The following is a 6116-nucleotide window of genomic DNA, read 5'->3' on the forward strand; positions in this document are numbered from 1 at the left end:
ACTATTTTCCCTTGGCACAAATAATATGTGTTGGCTGGCTAGAAATGGTTGTAATTATGTGGTATACAATAAAGGGTTCTGTTGATGCCAAAAACAGAAAAATGGGTGAACCAGACCAGAAGTCATGTATTGGGTAAACAGCTTCCCAGACAAATGAATTTAGCCGATTTTTAAAAAGCAGTTTCTTTGACTTTCAGTTTTATTATCTTTATGGATAGATCCAAACTTTTTATTAAAAAACAAAATTGAAGCATAAGGGTGAGCATCAGATATTTAATTCCATGAAACAGTGTAGTCACACGATTAACAGAATAAATTGACTATACTTTGGGATACTAATTTCAGAACTTTAAACCAAGCATCTGAAAGCTAACCTCTGTATAGTTTCTTTTTTTTTCCTCCCCAAATTCCCCCAGTACATAGTTGTATATTTTAGTTGTGGGTCCTTCTAGTTATAGGATGTGGGACGCCGCCTCAACATGGCCTAATGAGCGGTGCCATGTCCTCACCTAGGATCCGAACCCTGGGCCGCCGAAGTGGAGCACATGAACTTAACCACTCGGCCCCGGGGCCGGCCCTGTATAGTTTCTAAAACAGGGTAGGGAGCTGGTTTTCTCACTCTTTGGGAATTATGACATTGATATCTTGAGAGGTTTGTTTTTTACTTCTCAGCAGAAAAATTTTGTTCAATTTAATTCTCTTTGGTAGGAAGATGCATAATAATTGATTTTGAGAAATGTGTGATCATCTGGAATTCAGTATATATATATATTTAAAATCCTAATTTTAAGATAATTTATATTTTCTTAGAAGATAAAATAGAAAACACAAATAAGCAGAAAAGTTTTTAATTTATGAACTTATTTATCCAGAGATAATCACTGTTCTTAACTTCAACACAGATACATCCAACCTCTTGTTCCTCCACTATTTACAATAAAGATTTTAAAATATAGCATGTATTTATAACACAATACTGTAAATACTGTTCCGAAATCTGCTTATTTAACCTAACAGTATACAGTATAGACATGGTTCCATGTCACTCTTTGGAAGTTTTGGCATTTCCTATTTATCTATGGACACTGCAAGTCTGGAAGAATTGACAGTTTTGGAGCCATCCAGTTACTGTACGTTTGGCATAGACGTGAACATTGAGATGTCTTCGAAGCAGTTTTACAGAAGTGGACCTGGATAAGTGGGAGCTGGAACATTACACTGTGGATGTCTTATGATGGATCGTGCTAATAGATTGATGTGTGACAATATATAATGTCCTTTTGGAGGAAGCCTTTGAGGTGGAACTAAGCTCCTGCTTTAGCAGGTGAGGAAGTGCTTAGTTAAATATAAATGTGACGCTCCTTTGCAGTCACAGTCATCTGAAAGGGTGCCGTATAGTTTTGTTTTCTTATGTAGGAATTGTACATTCACAACCACAATCAAACAAGGCACCAGAGCCCAGTCAAGAGAACAAAAAACACACTAGTTATTTTTAACAGAGAGACTACAATACAGGAAATTGATTAAACAGTATTGGAGTTAAGCAAAAGAGAACATTATGGTAATACAAATGAATACTTGTGGGGAGCAGCTGTGACTCCCTGGCTGGGGGAACAAAGAGAAGAGTTAGATTAGCAAAACCTGCAAGCTTGGAAGGGCCCTGAGAAGCTGGGGATAAGACCTTCACAGAGGGGGTGCCCCCACCTGCTGTTGGGAACTTTGAGTATGAGGCTGCTTCTGGAAGTGATGGAAGAAGCTCAAAACTGGAAGTAAACTTTGCTGCTGGGGTGAAAGGACATTGCTGGGACAGCAATGAGAGGAAGAGGAGGCACAACAGAAGGAGCAAATCCTTTCTTCCTCCTCCAGAGTTCTTGTCTCCCTCTATAGCTTCCATTTGCAGAACCTAACAGAAAGTGAAAAAGAGAAATGGCATTTACAGAGCCCCAGTCCCAGCCTCATGGAGTAGAATATAACAGGGTGGGTTTGTAGCTGAGAGACAACAGTTTATCCAGCACGGGGAATGCTTAGATAGAAATGTGATTCCCATTTTGTAGTCACAGAGTGCTAGAGGAGATCTCGACATTCCTGTTTCTCTGGTTATGAGTTATTAATTCATAATCACAAGCAAAGAAGCCTATGAAAGAGAAAGTTGCCTAAGTAAGTAAGCATAAGTTCATGGTAAGTGGGTTCCCCATTAATCTATGCTTAGTGCGTAAATCCAATTGATTTGTCAATAAATTAGTAGCAATAGTTTCCAAAATTATTTTAAAAACTCTTTTGGTAGAACAGCTTAAAATTGAAGAAATTCATATATCAATTTAATATTTTTAAATAAGTTGGTGGAAAGTTTGCATTATTTGACTCAAGAATTTGAACATTTAACCCAACTCCGCGTTCTCAGACGTATTTAGAAGCAGCATCAAGCTGGTAGCACATGGCTGTAAAACGTGAATAGCTGCCGTGTACCAAGGGCTATTTCCCTTTTTCTACTTCTGTTATTTAATTCATTCCTTAGAGTGACTCTCCTTTTAAAGTCCATGAAAATAATCATGCAAAACCATGTCTTGGTGGCAAAACAGCCAGGCCACTTGAGAAAAAAGCAAGAAAGAAATCATCTCGGTTATTTTGTGCTTGAGCAGAACACGTGATTGTTTTATCTTTTCTACTTTTTATTCAGTTTTGTTCTAAAGTAGAACATTAATTCACTCACTTTCTTTTGTGCCTGAGATGTGTCAAATGTGTTAAGTGCTGGGAATATAAAGAGAGAGACTCTGCTCTCAGGGACGTCTGATCTGATAGATGAAGATGGGTAAGTACACAGTAACTGAATTGTCAGATACCATGATATAATCAGGTAGACAGTGCCATGAAGACGTTAGAGGGTGGGCAATTCTGCCTTTGGAATGGGGATGGTTACGAAAGTATGCATGGAGGAAATGTCTTTTGAATCTTAAAAATGAGAATTTATCTATCAAGTAGACAGTGAACACAGATAAATAGTCTCCATTGATTCTTCTTCCTTCCATCTCCTTTTTTTTGTGGATCAGATATTGTAGCTGAAAACGTCAGAGATATTGTAACAGTGGAAGAGTAAGAACAAAACCACAGTGGTATCAGCGCCAAAAGAAAGAAGAAAGAATTCAGAAATATAAAGGTCTTTGCCAAGAAGAGCAAGTTTTTTTACTGTTGGTTTGAGCAATTACTGTATTCAATTTGTTGGCACTGAAAAAATCAGCCAAGGATAGGCTAAGCTTTCATATGTCTGACCTTGAGATACACAAAATACAATACAATACACTATTTCCCCTTCAGTTTAGCTAATCACATGCTCCCTTTGAATGTTATTTTAGCCGTTTTGCCTTTGACCTTATAAAATGCAAATTATACTATGCAAAAGCAGTTTTAATATAGGAATTAAATACAGATTCCATTTGTTTTCACCAAGTATGTGCTATAATCAGGGAACACTGAGCTGTATAACTGATGGTAGAATTTAGCTTAGAATTAAAATATGGCAGTAACTGAAACATATTTGAGGGAGGGATTCAATCACAAATATGTGGGGTTTGGGTGGTTTAGATTTTTGAACAATGTATTTTAGCATGGATCGAAGGATGGGTCTGGGAATTTTCCTGTTGATTTTCAAGAGGAAAAAATGTCATTTAAGGGCTTAATTTCTCTTTTTATTAAAAAAAGGAATATGTAATTGGATACCTTATTACTTCAATGAAAGACATATTGCAGGCACTGACTATATGCCATTGTAACTGGAGCTCCAGCCAGAGGACCTGGCTTTAGAGAAAGGGATTATATTTGGACATAGAGATTAAGTTTTGTTGGAGTAAAAATCTAGAATAGTGATTTTCAAATGACTTCTGGGCCTTCTGGAAAACATGTTAATATATAAAAATGTTTCCTGACTTAGAGATTTTTTTGACTTTACGATGGTGCAGAAGTGATACACATTTAGTAGAAACCATACTTCTAATTTTGAATTTTGATCTTTTCCTGGGCTGGTGACATGCAGTAAGATACTCTTTCTTGATACTGGGCAGTGGCAGCGAGCCACAGCTCCCAGTCAGCCCTACAATCAGGAGGGTAAACAACCGATACACATACAGCCATTCTGTACCCATCCAACCATTCTGTATTCCACTTTCAGTGCAGTATTCAATAAATTAGACGAGATAGTCAACACTTTAGTATAAAATAGGCTTTGTGTTAGATGATTTTGCCCAACGGTAGGCTAATATAAGTGTTGTGCGCTCATTTAAAGTAGGCTAGGCTAAGCTATGATGTTCAGTCAGTCAGGTGTATTAAACGCATTTTCAACAAGGATATTTTCAACTTATGACGGTTTTATCGGGATGTACCGATTGTAAGTTGAGGAAGACCTGTAGATTCTCAAGCACTCTCCCTCCATCTCCCACTGTGAGATTCCGATTCAACTGGTTTGGGAAGAGTCCCATAAATTTGCATTTTTAATAAGTGCTCTAAGTGATTCTAATATAGATGGCTTTGGACTATACTTTTAAGAAAGGGACCATAGAGATGTCTTCATTTTGGAATTTTTCATATCCAAATTTCTTCTTCATAATGCAGAATACAGAGCTATTGAAAGGCAAAAGACTTGGAACAATTCTCATAGATATTCTTATGCCTGATTTCTGCTAAAGAAAGATGACATAACAATTAATGCCTGTATGCATGAGGGCGATGATTGTGTATGGTCTTTTAGTTATCTTGTTCCCTTTCTTTTCTTTCTCTCTCTCTTTTTTATTTAGATTTTTCTTTCATATACTCTCCTGGTTCTTCCGCCTTTCTTTCAGTGATACTGTATCAACATTGTCAGTATATGGACGTTACATACTACACTCTCTCCTTTATAACCGTCATTTAGGCTTAGTTCTACAAGTGATATATATTTAATGTTCAGTCCATGTGTTGGATATCTCCCAAATCATTTTGTGTGTTGAGAGCATAGACTCTTTAGAAGATTCTGTAAGAAGGGTTCATGGGAGCAATATTTCTTAAGTACATTCATAACAGTTTTATCTGTAGCCTTTTTATACTAGTAAACAAGTTTAGCTAGATGTAAAATCCTTGATGTGGGAGTTTCCCTATTTTTTTTCGTGAATACCATAATTTTTCTCTTCTTGAATACTTTAAATATATTATTCGTTTGTCTTGTGGCATAAAGTGTTGTTGTTGAAAAGTCTGATGACAGTATTATTATTTTTCCTTATAAATCACTTGGTCTTTCTGCCTGGTAGCCCAAATCATCTTTTTCTTTTTATTTAAAATCTAATATCTTTTACTAGAATATGTCTCAGGGTTGACTATTCTAGGTTGATTTTCCTAGGTTCAGGAAATTTCCTTTAAATATATAGATTTATGTCATCTTTTATTTCATAGAACTTTTCTTAACTTACGGTTTTTAGTGTTTGTTCTACCCAATTGCTTTGATTTCTTCTTCGGAGACTCCATTTATGTAGAAGTTCTCCCTCCATGTTCTATCTCTATCACTGTCTCTCCAATCTCTTTAAAAATATATTTTTCGTTATTTCTTTTTGACTTAAAATACTTTTCTCCTTCCATTTTCTATTTCTATTCAGGTATTATCCATTGTGTTTGTTTGCTGTTTAGCTTCTTCTACTGTAGTGTTAATTTCTTTAATTTAAACTTGTTTATTTTAATTCTTTCTTGAGTTTTTTTTTTTTTTTTTTTGGTGAGGAAGATTGGCCCTGAGGTAACATCTGTTGCCAATCTTCCTCTTTTTGCTTGAAGAAGATTGTCACTGAGCTAATATCTGTGCCAACCTTCCTCTATTTTGTTTGTGGGATGCCGCCACAGTGTGGCTTGATGAGCAGTGTGTGGGTCTGCACCCGGGATCCAAATCTGTGAACTCCTGGCCACCAGAGCAGAGCGCATGAACTTAACCACTGCACCACAAGGCTGGCCCCTTAGTTCTTTATCCTCTCTTTCAAATCTCCATTTTCTCCATTCATATTAGAGTTTTTTCAATTTTGACTTATGTCTTCTTTTATAGCTTCTATTATTTAAAACATTTCTTTTCACTTGTTTTGAAATTTCAAGTTACAGTTTTCGCCTCTTTG

The 6116-nt window shown here is 36.3% G+C and overlaps 1 protein-coding gene across 1 annotated transcript in view; it reads left to right on the forward strand.

The window, feature by feature from the left end:
- The window catches only part of TFAM (transcription factor A, mitochondrial), a 93355-nt gene extending 90187 nt beyond the window's left edge, over window positions 1-3168 (forward strand). Inside the window, exons 10-11 of the transcript XR_011437229.1 lie at window positions 2728-2809; window positions 3048-3168. The gene's annotated coding sequence lies outside the window, so the exon portion shown is untranslated. The remainder of the gene's footprint in view (window positions 1-2727; window positions 2810-3047) is intronic.
- The last annotated feature ends 2948 nt before the right edge of the window (window positions 3169-6116 follow it).

Source organism: Equus caballus, chromosome 1, assembly GCF_041296265.1.
Source record: "Equus caballus isolate H_3958 breed thoroughbred chromosome 1, TB-T2T, whole genome shotgun sequence".
Classification (NCBI taxonomy): domain Eukaryota; kingdom Metazoa; phylum Chordata; class Mammalia; order Perissodactyla; family Equidae; genus Equus; species Equus caballus.